Source organism: Furipterus horrens, unplaced genomic scaffold (genome assembly GCF_987537825.1).
Source record: "Furipterus horrens unplaced genomic scaffold, mFurHor1.1.pri manual_scaffold_1, whole genome shotgun sequence".
Classification (NCBI taxonomy): Eukaryota; Metazoa; Chordata; class Mammalia; order Chiroptera; family Furipteridae; genus Furipterus; species Furipterus horrens.
Window position 1 is genome coordinate 173,938,012 of NW_028327171.1, and position 19,853 is coordinate 173,957,864.

Consider the following 19,853-nt stretch of genomic DNA (forward strand, 5'->3'; position numbering starts at 1 on the left):
GAGGGATGAAGGATATAATTAAAAAAATTAACTAGTGTCTTTTTCATATAGCCATATTTTTACTTCTTCCTTTTTGTATCCAACAGATAGGAGTGTAAGTTCCATGTGGGCAGAACAGTGTGTGCCTTGTTTTGTGCCCTATCTTCTGCTAAGTTCTGGGCATAAGGCATTATTGAATGACTTATTTTAAGTTACTATTATTGATTTCCCTTAATAGTAGAACATATATTCATATCCTGTGTTTCTCAAAATGTCATCCATAGACCAATTACTTCAGAACTACCTTGGCCCTAGTTGAAAATGCAGGTTTTTGGCTTCTTCTCAGGGAATGGGGGACTCTGGAAATGGTCGTTTTTACAAGTGCATTAGATTATTCTGAAGCACACAAAATTTTGAGAGTTAAGTCTGTATTTCATGTCTCATGTGCACATTATAGATTTCTATTTGATTCTGTACTTGGAACCATTAATATGATTCTAGGCTGCCTCTCTAACTACAGATGGGCCTCATGATCTGATGAAGTTTGCATCATCCAATCTGAAAGCATCTGAGTTCACTACTTATGGACCTTGTGCCTTTTCTGCTACTTACAGATTTTACTGGGCAAGCCAGATTGTTGAACATAAAATATGATTATTGGGAAATTGCCCCAAAGATTTAATAAGGAACAGAGAATATTTAGTTCAGAAAATCAAAAATAGAAGGAAGGGAGGGATGAGGAACATGTGGGAGGGAGGGAAGAAAGGAAATAAATCTTAGATTCATTCTTCTTTAAAATTTCTAAGAATGAGGTACAAAAATGTTGTTCCAAAAATGGAACTTGAAGCATTAAGACACATTTGTTTAACACAAAGGTTTGGATTCATTAGAATCCATGATTGGAAGTGGGCATGTCCTACCACTTGTGATTTGTCCTGTTCCGAACATTGTTTGGGTGACAGGCTCCTCCAAGGCAGGGTGCAGATAACCCCCAGGTCCCTTTAACCTCTCTGGTTACCATGCACTCCTTGAGTCAAGGTTCTACTTTTCCTCCCTAGATTTTAAAGGACTGAAACAAGGTGTCCTCTTGTGTGAGAAAATGAAAAGCAGAGACTTGTTGCAAATCCAGTCAGTCTCCTTTAGATTTGGTCAGTGTTCTTCCTGTCCTCAATCACACTTTTGATTTGGTAGGCAGCTATACAGATAATACATAGCTGGAATGACTCCTCTTATCCAAACAGGGAACATCGATTTGAGGAATTTCTAATACCTATGATATTTTTCTTACTTGGAACTAGACACCATGGACAGGATTAGAGAAATCTTCTTTACTTTTTTATTTTTAAATTGGTACTTGTGTTCCTCACAAGAATAACCTAAAGATAAATATGACAAATCTGTAGCAGATTTAAGTCAGGAGAAATACAAGTTATAAATATTAATATTAGTATTCCTTTTGAAACAGCTAGCCTGCCAACCTAAACTGCTGTTATCAGCACAATGTGAATGATTGTGGCCTTACTTTCTCCCCATTGCTCTGCTCCTAAAGTCACAGTGAGCTCATGTGGAAATAGCAAAATTAGCTATAAACACGAATGTTTTCTCTAGCTGTGCCCAAGACTTGTTATAATAATCTTTGAAAAATGAATTGTTTTGCCAAGTAGAAACTTAAACTGTAAACTGTTAGTTAATAATTCAGGCATGTTAGGCTTTTAAAAAAATATCTTAGCTCTAAGACACTTTACGTTTGATAACCAAGTGAGAGTTTTCTTAAAGTAAACAAATTAAGTTATGAATGTTGATGATCTAAATATTCCAGGGGCCTCTGAAGATCTGCGTGTGAGCTAAGGATAGATTATTCACTTTCCATATGGATAGTCATTCCTGAAATTATGGCAAATGGCATAAACTCAGCTCTGAGAAATGGAGCCAGGAGGACAAAGCACTTTTTATTTTTATTGCATTTCAAGAACGTGCATCGCTCTTGCCATCTTTATTGCAGTTGTCACCAGATGCATTTATTCTGTGCATCTTATGTCACCCGTAAGGTTAAACACAAGTTTGTGTTCCTGTCTACATGGAGGAACCATGTGATGGTCTTGTAGATTTGGGTTTGATAAGCAGAATTTACAAACAAATAAAGGAGAAAACATTATGTAAGGTGAACTAATTAATATAAAACTGTGAAGAGACTATTAGAATGAGAAAAATGTTAACTTCCATTTGTTTTACTGAAATTTACAAGTAATTTTGTAAGAGATGAATTTTAGCAATATTCAAGATATTCATAGCATGTTCAAATTAATGTGCTATGTTGGATTCAAATCATATGTGTATATGCATTATATATATATATATATATATAAATAAACATATTTACCAAATTTAACGATTATGCTCTGTGAGTAGGGAACATTGTTAAAATGTATATTTATTGCGTTTTCTAATATTGCTTTTGTTTTTATAAAAAATCTACTTCTAAAGTTTGTTACTCATTTCAGCTGATTTATCTTCCAAATACAAAGCATTGTTATTTCTTTAAAAAAGCAGAAAGATCACCTATATAGAAAGTGTCCACCAGAAATAGAGCATTCATTTTAAATGTTCAGAAGTATCATTTGTAGTTATATTACAAGGATGTTTTCTGTTAAATACATTTGTTGTAGTATTATATAAAAATTTTAAAATATAAAAAATGATTAAAGGAGCAAACTTAGAAAAATATCATCTGTAATTTCACCATCCAGCATGGTTTACATATTGATATATTTTCCTCGTTGTGTATGCGTGTGTGTATACATACAAATATTCTATTCAAAGCTAACAATGTACATGATATAGTCCATAAATAGAAATCTTTAGAATAGGGATGTTAATGGGCTTCAATAACTAAAGTCCTCCTGCCCCACTCCCCAGGAATCAGGTAGCATCCCTGCGGAAGCTGCACTCTGATTCCACAATTCCCTCTCATGCTCTTGCCAGACTAAAGGATGTTTTGTCCCCAGAAAACACCCTTTCTTAACTCTGTTCCTATGCAAATTCAGTTCCCTCTTCCTGGAATGCTCCTCCCCACCAGCCCCCACCTTTCATTTAACCCATTTCTGCTCATTCTTTTCTATTGAGGCTGTTCCTGACACTTTGCCCTGGATTGGAGGATCCTATTTTTCCTCAGACTTAATTAATTTATTTTTAGAGAGAGAGGAAGGGAGGGAGAGAGAGGGAGAGAAACACTGATGTTCAAGAGAAACACTGATCAGTTGCCTCTTGCATGCCCCCCAACCAGGGACCTGGCCCACAGCCCAGCATATGCCCTGATCAGTATTTGAACTGGCGACCTTTCACTTTGCAAGATGATGTTCAACCCACTGAACTACACCAGTCAGGGCTAGAGGACCTTATTGTGTGCTCCCACAGGACTTCATATTACTTACTCTTAAAATATAATACACTTGATTGTAGCTGCTTGTGTGCCTATATTTATTACTGGATAAGATATTCTGTGAAAGCAGAGGTTGCATCATTTTGCTTTCAATTGCACACCTAGCACTAAGCTGGTACAAAGTAAGTGCTCAATAAATATGACACCTGGTGATTTCTGGCTTTTCCCAAAACTAAAATCACCTTTGAAAGGGAAGAGATTTCAGACTGTTGATGAGATTCAGTAAAATACAATGGGGCAGCTGATGGTGACTGGGAGAACTCTGTGAGGTCCCAAGGTGCCTACCTTGAAGGGGACTGAGGTGTCATTGTGCTATGTACAATGTTTCTTGTATCCTGTATCTTCTTTAAAAAAATGTCTTTATTTTTCCTATTACATGACTAGACTCCTTCTGGACAGAACTTGTATGTCAATGCAGCAGTTTTATTTTGTTTAATCTTATTTGTGGATACTGAAAATGCTACAAATGGAGACTTTGATGAGATGTCATTTTGTTTCATAATTTAAAGATTAAAAACACAACTAGTACTCTGTTTTTTAGCTTTCTGAAACTTGGCAAAAGAAATTACTTACCTTTATATTCCCAATATGTACCATATACTGAAGTCTTGATCAATGTTTTCACACAAAAGAATCAGAATGACTCTTTGATATATTTGCAAAGAATATTTTGTGATAACATATTAAATGCTTGTTAAATGTAAAGTCATATCTGTTACTTTCATCAGTGGGGGAAATCATTGGTGTGAATAACTGAAAACTGCAGCAGTGTGTTTGATGAGATGGATGGGGTGAAACACTGCTTTCTAACTTCTCTCAGGCCCCTGGTGCCTATCTATCAATGATTGGGTTTGGCTGGATTGAATGGCTCATATGTGCAAACATATTGTAACTTTGCCTTTAGTTTTCATTTTCTTCATGGTTTCAGTTTTTGTCCCAGGGGAAAATATAAACTGATGAAGAAAAGGCTAGTGAAGATTGCAAGAATAGTGAGAGAAACACAGTAAATTTGAGATACAAGGTTTGATTTCAGTGTTAAAATTATTATATGTCTAGGGTAGCATCATGAGCAAATTAGTCCATGGGTTTTTAAACATATGGGGTTACATGAGATTTAGACAGACCAATATTTTAGAAAAAATTACTGTCCATTATAATGAAGCAGACTATTTCTTTTCTAATTTAAAAACTGAGAGACTTGTGAAAAACAATAAATTATTGCTTGAACAGCTAATTTTTGGGTGGATTATTTTATATTAATGGATAATGAAACAATAGGTGACTATTGCTTCTAACATTGACTTTCACATTTTATTTTGTATAATTGTAATTTGCTATGAGAGTAGAACTTAAAAGATTTCACCAAAAATAAATAAATAAAATAAAAAGGTAATTATGTGAGGTGATAGATGGGTTAATTAGACAGGAGCTATCCTTTCACAATACATACATCTATCAAATTGTGACAATGTACACTATAAATATCTTACAATTTTATTCATCAGCTGAAAAGAAAGAAAAGTGAAAAAAGTTCTATTAACATTTTATATATGTATATATATATATATATGAATATGTGGCTAAGTATTTGTGTGTATGTGTTTATGTATTAATTTACACACATACACATTAGTTTAAAGTATACATTTTGGCTTTTTAGCATGTTATGACTAATAATGAAAACACTCAATATCTACATACTTTCTAGGATATACAGTTCTTTTAGCTTTTGTCATAACTAAAATATGCTTCTGATTTAAATTTATTTGTAGCCTATTCTCAGCCATTTGAATTAGGTGGATAAATGAATTTTCATCAATTTCCATCAAGAAATGCAAAAATGACCCTGGCTGCTGTGACTCAGTGGATTGAGCGTCGCCTGCGAGCCAAGTGTCGCTGGTTCGATTCCCAGTCAGGGCACATGTCTAGATTGCACGTCAGGTCCCCAGTTGGTGGCGCAAATGAGAGGCAACCACACAGTGATGTTTCTCTCCCTCTCTTTCTCCTTTCCCCTCTCTCTAAAAATAAATAAACAAACAAATAAATAAATTATTAAAAAAAAAAGAAATGCAAAAATGTTCAAAACTGTTGCCACTTTCAGACTAGAAATCATAAATTACCATTTGGTATTTGAAGTAAGAAGTTTCATAAAAGTACCTGATTGAGACCAAAAAAATATTCTTTATGTTCTAAGATTAAAATAAGAAGTGAACTTAGTTGAATATCAACTAAGGTATGGAGCTAAAGCTTCCAGCTTTCTAAAACTTTTTTCATCAAGTGATGACTACCTTCAAATATCAGCAAAACATTATCATTAGTCCCCCAAGCGCATGTACCCCAAATCAAATTCAGAAATAAAAATCAAGTAACGGCACTTTGTCCATTAATTCTGTTAGCCTCAAGCCCTGGCATGGCAGGGACCCTTGAGAATTTCTGAGGGAAAACCAAGGTTATTGCTTGCTGGCATCTGAGTCTCTGGTGAAGATTCAGTAAGAAAACAGACGTTATACCTGAGCTTTGTTTTGTGAAGAATAACAAACGAGCAGATAGAAGCTTTCAATATGAGGGAGAACACAGGGTGATGAGAATCCCAATCACTTGGTAGAAGATGATAAAATAGAGCAGTGGAAGGATGAATTAAGATGACATGCTGTGTTTTATCAATAAAAGTAATGGCAAAGATATATTTCTTACAATTATTTAACTAGGAAAAAACTCCCAAGAATGATACATTTTGCTTATAAAGCAGTGTGAAGTGGGATAGATCACACTGTCAATTTAATGACTCAGTTTGCTGCATTTGTATTAGCATCAAGATTATATTCTGCATTCATTCAAAATGAATGAAAACATAAGAAACTGGTTCTGACTATTAATCTGTTGCCGCTGGAAACATTTTGTCATCCTGTGCTCTTCTTATTCTTTGAAATGTAGCAGGTCAGAAAATTGAACAAATGACTCTTTGTGTCGGGGAGACTTGGGTATTATGCCCTATACACTGGCTTAACTATGTAAGGTGTCTTCGACTAGAAATTAAAACATTATTTCCATTTTGAATGAAGGATGTGACATCTACTAGGTAATAACATTATAACTCAGTTTAGGATAATGAGACTGACAGTTCAGAATGACATTATTTGAAAGAACATTTTTTAAATTATTTATTCCCTTATAAATGATGTCATGTGCTCAATGCATTTACTGTACACTAGTACCAAAGTAGGAACACAAAGTATATTCATCAACATAGCCATGAGCACCATAATGACATTTCGGTCAACATCAGACTGTATATATAATGGTAGTCTTGTAAGATTATGATGAAGCTGAAAAATTCCTGTCTTCTAGTCTTGCTGTAGCCATAGTAACATCATAGCATAACAGATTACTCACGTGTTTGTGGTGATGCTGGCAAAAACAAACCTACTGCACTGCCAGTCATATAAAAGTATAGCACATACAATTATGTGCACTACATAACACCTGACAATGATAATAAACGACTGTGTTACTGGTTTTATGTATTTACTATGCTATCCTTTTTATCGTTATTTAGGAGTATACACTTTCTATTTTAAAAAAAAGTTTGCTGTAAAATAGTATTCTGTGTTGTGCCAGCAGCAGCTTCATGCATATTGACTTCAGTTTTCTCTTGTGCTTGATTTAATCCTGTAATTTATAAATTATGTGTAGCCTAAGTGTACAGTGTTTATAAAGTCTACAGCAGTGTACAGTAATGTTCCAGGCTTTCACATTCACTTGCCAATGTTTAGGTAGATTTAGATAACAAATACTTACCACTGTGTCACAATTGCCTGCAGTATTCAGTACAGTAGCATACTGCCCAGGTAGGTGGGTAGCCTAGGAGCAATAGGCTATAGCATGTAGCCTGGGTGTGTAGTAGGTACCATCTAGGTTTGGGTACATGCCCTCTGTGATGTTCGTGCAATGACAAAATTGCCTGCTATGCAATTCTCAGAATGTGTCCCTGTCGTAAGCAGCTCATGACTGTCATCAGCATGCCAATGCACTACCACAAGTGTCAAATCTGCAGACTTGTCTTTGCCTCCCAGAAAATCTAATTGCGATTTTCTTCTTCCTCTAGATATGAACTCCCTCATGGATAATCACAAAGGTATAATATTCAAAGGTAAACAGAAACAGTTATTTCTTTTATATGGTAATTTTTTTGATATTTCTACAATTATTTATATAAAAACTGTGTGTTTTTTAAGAGTCTGACTGCCTCCGTTCAGATCCCAGCTCAGCAGCTCCCTGAGAGTGAAACATAGGTTCATTATTAGCTCTTCATGCCTGATTCCTTCATCTTTAAAAGAGGGATAATTGTAGTAATTATTATATAGATTTAAAAATGAGGATTAAACTTACGTATGTAAAACACGAGGGATTGACATTGTAATTCTTCAGTAAATATTAGTTATTATTCTTGGCATTGAGCAGAATGAGGATGCAGAAATTGAGAAATACACCTCCTTGGGGGAATGATTTCTTTAAAATATAGACTACTTTTTCTTTTTTAAAATTAAAGATAATTTTTATTTTTAAGACCGTCATAAAAAAAGGGCCTCATGATCTAACTTTGCAACTATTCCATTCTTATCAGAAAATTCTTTTTTTATTTATTTATCTGACTTTATTCTTAGAGACATGGATCTATTTGATCCTACTATTTTCCACCATTCAAGAGCATTGGTGATATTCAACATTTTCTACCTAAATAATTTGATTCCTCCTGACCCCCACTCTCTTTACAAAACTACTTTCAAAACCATCAGTCACTGACTTAAACATTGATCAAATTCTTGATTTTCATTTCACTAAGAAGAATAGAAGTATAAAACATTTTCTCTACCAAACAAGAAATGTAACTTGAAACAAGATGAAATGCAAGTCTAATGATATCGCTGTACCCCCTGTAACCTCTTCAGTGAAAGCCTTTGCTCTGAGGAAGAGTTCAGACTCCTTGCAGGAATGGTCTACGCTGCCCTTTACTTCCCTCCCTATCTTCCCATTCTCTTCCACAATAGCACATGTTCAATAAACTTGAATCATGACAAGCTTTCCTCAGCTCGTCTGTGAGATCATGTTTTTTCTTTCTTCTTAGCCTACCCCCTACTTCATTATGACTTAACTCATAGTTCAGGTAGGTCTGACCCTAGACATTCTTTTCCATAAGGTGCCATCTTTGACACTTAAATTCTAGGGAATGTACCCCTCCCATGTGCTTGTAAAAGCTTCTGTTATGTTAGCTATCATGCCTTTTTAAATTTCTTATTTACTTATGTGTACTCGTCTTGAAGCAAAAGATTCTACAGGTAGGAACCACACTGGTCTATCAGATGAACAAACGAGCCCTTAGATTTTTATTTCCTCTGCCAGATAAATAAAAACTTTTCAGAAAGGTTATATCCCTATTTAAATAACATTTCTCTCACTTTGAAAAACACAGGAAAAGAGAAAAACTTAATTTAAAGGAGATAAGGGGCTTGCTCTCAGCTAGCTATAGAGCTAGAAGGGAAATCCCATAATCACTAAAGTAAATTTCACTTCTATGCCATTAGTATAGCCGAGGGAAGCATAACTTTTTTGTTGTTTTTATTGGAAGAAATAAAATATACCTACCTAACAAAGCAACTAGTGAATTTTAAACTAACTATAAATATCCCAAAAGAGAAATTGCCTTGAAATTGATGATATAGTAAACATTTAATGTAAATAATGGTTATATGTGCAGTTCATAGCTAAAGAATGGGCTTATACTCATCATTTCATTTTATCACACCAATTCAATAACCTTGTATAACTTTTTGTTGAATATTCATTATAATTTTGAATACTTAATAAGTTCAGTGAGAAAAGTACAAGAAAGGCAATTTTGTTTTAAAAATAACACTAATGTTTCCTAGAAATATTTGGTGATCCTTTTTAATGTTGTATGTTTTAAAACTGAATTTTTTTTCTTGATCTTAAGTTCCCTGTGTTCTAACTGTAACTAAAGTAATAAACACCCACAGGTAGCCTTACCTAACATGTAAACAGTTCTTACCAACTATGAACTTCAAGCAACTCCATCTTGGGCCTGATTTATGGTCTATGTGCTCTTTAACCTCAAGATAAATCTAACAGCCTGTCTTCAGGTGAAATATTTATGAAGTTTCATAACACTCATTACCATTTTATGATTCTTTTAGTTGGTATAACAACGATCCTTCCTAGAACTCTATTAAATCAGGGTGCAGCTTCGTAAATCACTAGCCCAAGTGCATGAAACCATCACATCTTAACATCTTAGCTGTGCCGCAAAAGGTGTTCACGTTGCCATTTACATCATCTTCCTTCAACATGCTAATGAGTCTGGGAAAATTCCTGTCTCATCGCTTTCCAGTCCTGGGTTTTCTGAACTTGACACCTTAGTGAGAAATCTCTGAAAGCCTTGGATGAGAATATGTTACTATATGTAAAATGCAAAATAAGTGACAGCACAAAGCCTCTTCTGCAGGTTACTACTAGCAGATCATGTCTCCTAGACAAGCAAGATAGAATCCTGAGGATCCAGCTGGATGGGAGGAAACAGACAACCAACTCGTCCTATACTCTGTCTCCCTTGATTCTTTAGTTTCCGTACAACTTCTTAAATTTGCTTCTAGATCATTGAATAACTTTGGTCTCTTATGATTGTACTAGAAATAAACATGACTACAATTTGTAGGGCTATTCATATATTTTGTTCTTACGAAAACCTTTAAATAATTTTAAAGAGGTCAAAATTAATAATTTCTGATCCAAAGAAACCATGTCTTTCAGTTTCAAGAATTAAAACTTGCTTCTGTTTTATTGTTTAAAACTATCATAATAAACTGTTCAATGTTTATCATATGAAGATTAAGCCCTGAAATTTAAAATTAAAAGCCAGTGATTCACATTATGCTGTTTAAAGAGATTTCATCTCCTCTTTGGAATCGAGCCTCGGTCATATTCAAAAGGGAGATAATAATCACAACTGGGCATACTGTTGATCTTTTAATGGATTTTTTTTTTTTTAGCTTCTCATGATTGGGGATGTGGTTTTTAGGACAAAATAAACATTGAGTCCAGAAATCTGGGTGAATGGTCATGGTGATAGTGGAGAGGGCTTGAGAAATTAGGAGTTAGATGCAGGTGTCAGAAAAATTTTATCATGATGGGAAGTGTGCTACAAAGAATCAGCAACCCCTTCATTGCCTGTTATATCTTTATTATGGGATAGTTCAGTTCAGAAATTAATGGGAAAGCCATTTTAAACCTCTTAATTGCTGCCTGTTTTTATATCTATTCCACTCAGAGGTTGCTACATGCAAGCCAGATGGCTGTGAATGTTATTCTCATTTACAAGCATGGAGATTTTTGTATCACTGCCAAAGTCATTGTCAAAATGTCCTATATCAAAACAAAACAAAAAAATAAAATCCTCTGTTTTCCAAACTTCTGAAAATTCCACAATAGCAGTAAAACACCAACCTCCCTGTAGGGTTTGGCAGCTAAAAGGAAAAATTATCCATCCCTAAGCAGCTTGAACTGAGCATTGGGGCAGCCAGAAAAGGAACTGCATCACTGAGAAGCTCATGAATTTTCAAACAAGCAGCCTTTGGAATTCAGAACCCCTCATAAGGGACCAAGCAGAATGGGCTTGGCACAGAAATCAGCCACTCAAAAGGATTGCGTCGTGGTTGGAGGGGGTTTGGAAAATGCTAACTATATTCACCCTGAGAAAAGGAGAGGCAGTGGCTGTGCATGCTTTTGGATCTAGCTAAGTTGTCTCCCAGATATTAGCTGCATTGGAACAAAGGCAGTATACCTTGAAAAACATATGGAAATGTCACAATAAAGCAGGGGTGAATTATTTCAGCCAGCATAAGGTGATACCAACCAGCAACAGAAATATTAACAATAAGTTCACCATATTTTAGATCCACTCTATCTGAAAAGTGTTTTAAAACAAAGATATGTGGTTGAAAGTGAATTGTTAAAAATAGATGTTAATATACAAATTTCATGATGACATTCTTATGAATTATATAGTAAAGTTCAGGTTTCCTAAGTCAACTAAGCACTACCAGAGCCATCTTATGGCAAAAAACAAACAAACTTTTTGGCCAACCCATTAAACTATATTCTGATTATCTTTAGAATTGATGTTTTTATGTTTTTATAAAAGAATTATCAATTTAAAATGAGAATTTTCCATAGGATAAGTTAGAAGAGAGTTTTGGCTCAAGCCTTAAGAAAGCTACTTTGAACACAAAGCCTTAAGAAAGTGGAATAGCTTTCTTACATTTTTAGCTGATGTTAAGCACATGTAATACAATGAGGACTCATTACTGTTATAGCATTGCTTGAGTCATAGATAAATCTCTTATATATCATATATTACGCCCTGAATATTGGTCACATATAATCTGTTGGAGGTTATTGTCAGCTGGCTTCTCCAGAAGTAGATAGTGAGATGGTGTTTGGGGTTATAAGATGTTTTTTAGAGATTGATACCTGTGAAGGAAAGAGGTGGAAGCAGGACTAGGGAGGGAGAAGTTGTGTTATGATCGTGCTTGGCAGCACCTTGGCCAAACTAAAGGGAGCTCTGGAGCAAGAACTGCTCTTTTTAGGGTCCATTATTAGGTGGACGCTGCCTTAGGAAAGGTGCGACCGTGGGGCAGACAGGTCTTTGAAGGTGAGGCCGCACCTAGTGGGGCAGGCGGTTGGAGATGGTCTGCTAATTATTCTTCCCACAGCTGATCAACAAGTATTGCTGACTGAGTGATGCAGCTGTACCTGTCACACATAGGTCAGCATCTGGAGAATGAGCCAAGGCTCAAGAAGCAAGCTGAGGGCATGAGTGCACAGTCAAGAAACCCTGAGTGCAAGATTAGAAACCAGGAAACCAGAAAATATAAGTTAGGGACACTGGCCCAGACCCCAGACCAGAGCATCTTGCCAGGAAAAGCTTTAGTTCCAGGAAGGACTTTGGCTAACTGGCATGTGCACCAGACAACAGGGGAGAATTCTGATACTGCGCCAAAATTCTAATTCCCATAGCTTTGCAGCAGAGGGTAGGCACCTAGGCGAGCAGCAAAGGTAGGCCTGATTTCCTGGATGAAGGCAATTTAAAAATGCTCTGTAAGTGTTCAATTCACTTGCTACCTTAAAGTCAAATGGGACCTTACAGCTCACTTTTATATTACGGGGGAAAATGGTCCATGTATTCGAATTTGGAAAATAAATAGTTCTTTTATTATTCAGTGAAATACAATTACTTTGCTAACAGTATAATTTTTCTTTTTTCCAGGATAATACCTTTATTACTGCCAAAGAAAAAATACTAACCAATTCCTCATTAATTAATTTATTCAATAAATTTACCACACAGAGGCCAGGCACTGCTCTACGTAAATTGAGTTAAATGGGTAAATAAAACAAAGATCCTTGCCTTTGTCAATTTCCATTATATGCAAACAGTACACAAAAGAGATAATAAATTATATGGACAAGTGGAAAGTAAATCAGGGTTAAAGGAAGTAGAGGTATAGTAAAAATAGAAGAAAAAAGGATTTTGAGCTTTATAGGGTGGTGGAGGCTGGTGTTTTTGAGATGTTGCTATTTGGGCATGGCCTTGAAGGCAGTGAAATCTGTGGGAAAGTGGTCCTGGTAGAGGGATCAGCTAGTGCAGGTGTCCTGAGACTAGTGCCTTCCAGGTGTATTCTAAGGACAGCAAGGAGACTTGTGTGGCTGGGGCAGACTGAGGGGTGTGAGGGTGTGGTCCATGAAGTCAGCACAGTGAGGGAGACAGATGTGTGAGTGATGGTGTAAAACCTGGGCTTTAATCCAGTTGACAGGCAGAGCCATTGCATTTTTTGAGTAGAAGAGATTTAGCGTCTGATATGTGTTAAAGGCTCACTCTGGGTGCTCTTGGAGAATAAACTGGGGAGGGCAAGGGAAGCCAGGGCGGAAGTCAGTTAAGAGGCTGATCCAGTAATGGAGGTGAACAAGAAATACCCTTCCTTTTTTCTGCAGATTGAAAAAAAATGAAAAGCCAAAGTAACACTGTTGCAACTGCGTACACTAGACTTAGATGTAACAATCAAAGTCAGCAGAGAAACTGCACTTTGAGAGAAATTGTCTATTGTTTGGAAAGCTTTGTTCTTTTAGGACTAAAAGGTTACCCGAAATAGCAGAGAGCACATCTCTTTCCTTTGCACTGCACTGTGGCATTTCAGGATCTGAGAAGGTGGTTCTGGTATTGAGGTTTCCATACTGTCATTCCCAGAATTCTGGACAACCGTTCTCAATGAAGCTTGTGTCCTCAAAACTGATTTTTGAAGCTGAAATACCCAGTAGGACATGCAATTTTTAAATCTTTTTTTGTCTATGAAAACATACATTCATGAACACTGGTGGAGAGAAAAGAAAGGGATGTGTTCTATTTGGAGCTACAGTGGGTTGAAGGGATTCACTAAGTGTGGAGAAGTTTGATGAGGTAAAGAAATAAGTTAAAGAGCCCTGGCTGCTGTGGCTCAGTGAGTTGAGCATCAGCCTGTGAACCAAGTGTCGCTGGTTCGATTCCCAGTCGGCACATTACTAGGTTGCACGTCAGGTCCCCAGTTGGGGGCGCGAATGAGAGGCAACCGCACAGCGATGTTTCTCTCCCTCTCTTTCTCCTTTCCCTCTCTCTAAAAATAAAAATAAACAAATAAATAAATAAATTATTTAAAAACAAAAAAGAAAGAAGTTAAAGGAAATAAAGCTTCCTGGGAGGGAAAGTAGAACACATCTCAACCAGTTCAGAAAACCTGGAAGTGAAAACTGTTCTGTCTTGAAGTCAGAAGTCCTGTCCAGGGCACACTGCCCAAAGTACAACAGCATCACACCTTTTTACTCTTGGCATACAGGCATTTCTGAAACTAGGTTTTGATTCTCAGACCCTCTTTCAAAAAACAAAGGAACTCACCCGATGATATGTTTATTGATTTGAGAGAGAGAGAGGAAGCAGGGGAAGAGAGAGAGAGGAAGAGAGAGGTATCAATCAGTTGCCTCCCATACATGCCCCCCAAACCTGCAACCTAGGTAAGTGCCCCTGGCCAGGAATCGAACTCGCAGCCTTTTGGGGTATGCGATGATGCCCCAACCAACTGAGTCACCCAGCCAGGGCTCAGACTCTTTCTTTTATGTGGAAGTAAACTTTTTAAGCTTCCCTAGACACTTTGTCTTTTGCCACTTGTTTAAAAAGCACTATATTTGATGGTCAGAGGCTTGTGGGTGACTCTTTACAATTTATTTTATTTGACAGACAAAGGAGTACATTTATGTGTGTGTGTGTTTTTCTCCCCAGCATGAATTTACATGAATTCTGTAAATTTTATGTTCTTCAAATACAAAATTATTTTCACGGCTCCAAGCCTCAGTATCTGATGGGTAAATCATGAAAAGCTAAAGACTGTAAGCTTGGGGATTCATTCCTTTTCTCCATTGTCAGATGCCACCTGCCATATTTTTGATCACTCCACCTCATTTGTATTATCTTTGCCTCTCTCCTAAGACCGTATCCTAGGTATTATAGACACATACCATAACATAGGCTTGAAGTCGAGCAAAAGGAGGGGAATGAGTATGAGCCTTTATCTTCTCCATTAATTTCTATGTCCCTTTTAAGCTGCCCTAAATGCAAATTCCTCCCAAGGCCACAGTTCCATAAAATGCATGAACACACAGAGTTTGTGTGATTGTTTTCTTTATTTCTGTTTGAAATTCAAAGCAGTGGATGGATATCTCCAATCAATGCCTGTTGGAGAGCTCCCTAAAGGTCCTGGGGAAACACTAAAGGTGCTGAGAATCCAGGAGGGAAAGGCCCGCTGAGAGGTTGAGGAGTGCAGATAGCTCTGACTGTAAGCCTGCAGAACGTAGGATGTAGGAAGTCTTCCAGTCCACTTATCTCAGCTTTTCCCTTCTTGGCCAGGAATATCTTCATTTAAGTTATTTAATGCAGGATCTTATAAACTAACTACTTTTGACCACTTAGTTTAGTGTAATCTGATGTGTGGTATGCAATAGGAGAACGAAAAAGAAAATGTAAGACTTGACAATTAAGAAAGTTTTAGTCATGTCAGTAGAAAACACATACCTTCGTGGAGTAAATTTGAACAATGAAGCATGTTTTTGTATGTCTGAATATGTGCCAAAGATAATATATTCTGCAATGAAGTTGGAACTTTCATAAATGACCTCCAAAAAGATAATAAATGGGCCATAATATGCAGGGCATACAGAAAGATATTGGTCTAATTCCAACCTTAATATCAAATACAAATTACAGGAAATAAGATATTTATTCAAGATGTGGTCATGGAAATAGCAGTCTCTGATGAGATATCAGTGTAAGAGGTTTTGGAAATTGAAATGCGGGGATGCAATGATAGAAACCATTTTTTCTTTGTGACTAATATAAAGTGCTAAAATTAAAACAGTGGAAGAGGTTTCAGATAAATTTTGTATGACTACATAGTTTTAGATCTCATAATATTTGAACATAATGAGAAAATTAGCAAAGACATTTTGATTATTAGGAAATTTTATATAAAAGACAGTTTCTGGCTTTTCTCAAAACCTTTGAAGATCTAACTCTTCTAAGTCAGTATTGTCAGAGGCAACCGTCTCTCTGAGCTGAGTGGCAGATGGCCCCTCCAGTTTCCACAACCCCATTGCTCTGTATTGTTCTTTATTTCTTCTCCCAGAATGCTTTAGTAGTTCATGTTTATTACCTAGCTAGTTCCCTGTTGGCATCTGAATTTGTGATTCCTGATTGAAGTCCAACCTCCACCAAATGCAATCTGTCTTTTGCCACATTCTTCCTACTTGAATGCATTACAAGAAATTCACTTCTCTAGGCAACCCATTCTGGTGCTGAATATCTTTTAGTTCGCTATTAAAAACTCTTTCTCGGGGGAGGTAAGATGGTGGAGGAGTGAGGAGAGGTTGCGGTTTTAGGCTCCGGAGACCCGTCTTCAGTTTGGGCTAATTGCAGACAGAACATCTCAGTGAGCAGCTGGACATTGGCGGGAGTTGAGTCAAGGCACTGCTGGATTAGAGAAAATCCATCTGGGAACAACCTGTTTAGTGAGGATAGCGGAGAAAAAGGGGAAAAACGGGATTCCTGACTGGGGCAGCTGCCCGAGCTGTGGAGGGAAGCACACAAAGGATTTTTGGCGACCACAGGCTGCCCCGGAGAGGAGTCAGGCGGAGAGGGGATCTCTGCCCGCTGGCAGAGACGGGACTCGACCAAGTGGCATTGGCGCTGAAGGACAGGAGACAGCGTGCTGCCGGGCAAGTGAGGACATAATTCTTTATATTTTTCTCTAGTGGATGGTGGAGAGGGGAGGAAAGTTTGGGGGTGGTAGGCCGTTCTGGAGGAGCCCAGGCGCAGAGGTGCGCTCATCCAGTCCCCAACCCTACCCTTGGGTCGCGGGGGCGCACATAGGGAAGTGCTCTCACTCACTGGCCCAGGTGCGCGGGCCGTGAGTCCAGGCGTCCCTCGGACACTCCCCAATGGACATAAGATCAGTGCCCCTACGGGCACAGGGAGGGCCCACTGAACAGGCAGAGAACCATGCACAGACACCCCTAGACAGCTCCCATGGGCGCAGGGCCCCAGGCCGGAAAGCAGACCACTAGCGCAGGCTCTGTTTGTGCCCACCCAGACGGGTGAGGGAAGGCAGGCCGCTGCAGCACGGGAACAGCGGGAGGCGGCGACCCACTGATACTCGATTCCACTGAGCACAAGTGTCCCCGGCCCTGCCCTAAGAGGCGAGAGACCAACTCCCGGAGCTCGGCTCAGCAGGACTAAGGGCATGGGACGGCGCGTGAGCGCAAAAACACCTCAGCCCGGGGACAATAAGCTCCAACCGTGGGACAAACTCTCGGGCCGCCCGAGCATGCAGGGGCTCGCGCGCAAGGGCACCTCAACTGGCTCCAGCGGGCAGCAAGGGAGCGCGCCGTGCCGGCAACCGTGGGCGCGCACCATATCGGCAACCAGGGGCGCACACCAGTCCTGCAAAAAACAAGAACCTCTGACCTGCCACACTAGACCAGCTGCGGACCCAGAAAAAGAAGGCAACACACCAAGGCTAAAACGGAGTAAAAAATCGCTTTTTTTTTTTCCAATTTTTTTCTCCCTTGTCCTTTCTTTCTTCTTAATTATTTCTTTTCTTTCCTTCTTTCTTTATTCTTTTCCTGGGGTTTTTTTGGGGGGGGGGTTTGGGGGGGTATATATTTTTTTTTCAATTTTTTTTCTCTCTTTTTTCTTTCTTTATTCTTTCTTTTCTATCTTTCTTTGTTCCTTTCTTTCTTCCCTTTTGGGTTTTTTTTTGGGGGGGGTTGTGGTAAATTTTTTATTTTCTTCTCTTTCTCTCTTCTTTTCTTCTATTTTCTTGGGGATTTTTTGGGGGGGTGTTTTTCCTTCTCCTATTCCAATAATAACAAACTTTATCTCTAACGTGTTGCATATAATCTCTCCTTCTCATCCTTTCTCTTTAATCGTTGTTTATTCGTTTGTGTGTCTAGCTTAGCCCCCCTATCACTCTAAATAATATAATGTAATTACTATATAAACCCAAATACAATACAATCCCACTTTCTTACTATATTATGTATTTTTCTATCCTTTTCTTCTATTTTTATTAACATACAATGTAAATATTACTAACTGGCTTGCACAGTCTCAACTATTATTAATCTATCACCCCCTCTATCAAAAATTATATTTTTCCTCCCCCAAAACAACTCTTATCTATTCTTCTTATAGTATAAAAGCTCAAATCTCTTTACATTTATATTAATACGGGCTAGTTGGCTAACGATAGCAGGATAGAGTGGGGGATACTTTTTGAGGGTGTGGGTCTCCTGCCTGGGCTGTGTGTTTATGTCTTTAACAGCATATCCACAAAAGAACTCAAGACAAAGCGGATAGAGTGACTCTCAACCAACTAGCCAGAACGAAGATCCTATCAAAGAACATCTGAAATATAACCGAACAGCATAAGCAAACGACATAAAGGGTAACTCAAGAACATCAGGCTCAGGATATCAAAGAGACTGCACCACTGAAACTCCCAGACCTTCGATAAAGAATATTACACCACAAAGGAGGGAAGTCAAAGCAGACTACCCCCCCCCCAAAAAAAAAACCCAAATAAATAAATAAATAAATAAAAACAAAAAGAATCCAACATGGTAAGACGCAAAAATAACCCCTCAATGAAAAGAAAAGAGGAATCCTCAGAAAGAGAGATAGATGAAATAGACATAGCCCAAATGTCAGACATGGAATTCAAAACAATGGTGGTAAAGAAGCTCAATATACTCGACATCCTTAAAATCAACTATGACAACCTTCAAGGAAGTTACCAGCAGCTCCAAGAAAATTACAGGGAACTTGCAGAGAACTACACCAGCATAAAAAAAGACATAGAAATTGTTAACAAGAACCAGGAAGAACTTAAGAATACAATCTCTGAACTGAAAAACACAGTAGAATCAGTCAAAAGCAGACTAAACGAAGCAGAGGATTGGATTAGTGAGTTAGAAGATAATGTAGAGAAAAACTCCCAGACAATACAGCAAAATGAAAAACGATTGAAAAAATATGAACAAGATGTAAGGGAATTACAGGATAACATTAAAAAAAATAATTTAAGGATCATCGGAATACGAGAGGGAGAAGAAAAGGAACATGGAATTGAAAATCTGATAGGAGAAATAGTGACAGAAAATTTTCCGAACCTGATGAGGAAAAAGCTATGCAAGTCCAAGAAGCAATGAGAGTTCCAATCAAGAGGAACCCCCAAAAACCCACTCCAAGGCACATCATAGTTAAAATGGCAACATTCCAAGACAAAGAGAGAATCCTAAAAGCAGCAAGAGAAAAGCAGCAAATAACATACAAGGGAGCTCCGATAAGGCTATCAACTGATTTCTCAACAGAAACATTACAAGCCAGAAGGGAATGGTCAAAAATATTTCAAGCAATGAAAAACAAAGGCCTACAACCAAGAATACTCTACCCAGCAAGGCTCTTATTCAAAATAGAAGGTGAAATAAGGAGTTTCTCAGACAAAGGAAGACTGAAAGAATACATCTCCACCAAACCAGCATTGCAAGAGATGCTAAAGGGAGTGTTCTAAGAAAAAAGAAGAAAAAAACAAGAGAGGAGAGGAACAGAGGTACAAAGGGAAATGAATAAATACACGTCAATAATAACCTTAAATGTAAATGGATTAAATGCTCCAATTAAAAGACATAGGGTAACGGAATGGATAAGAAAACAGGACCCACATATTTGCTGTCTACAAGAAACACACCTGAAAACAAAAGATTTACACAGACTGAAAGTAAA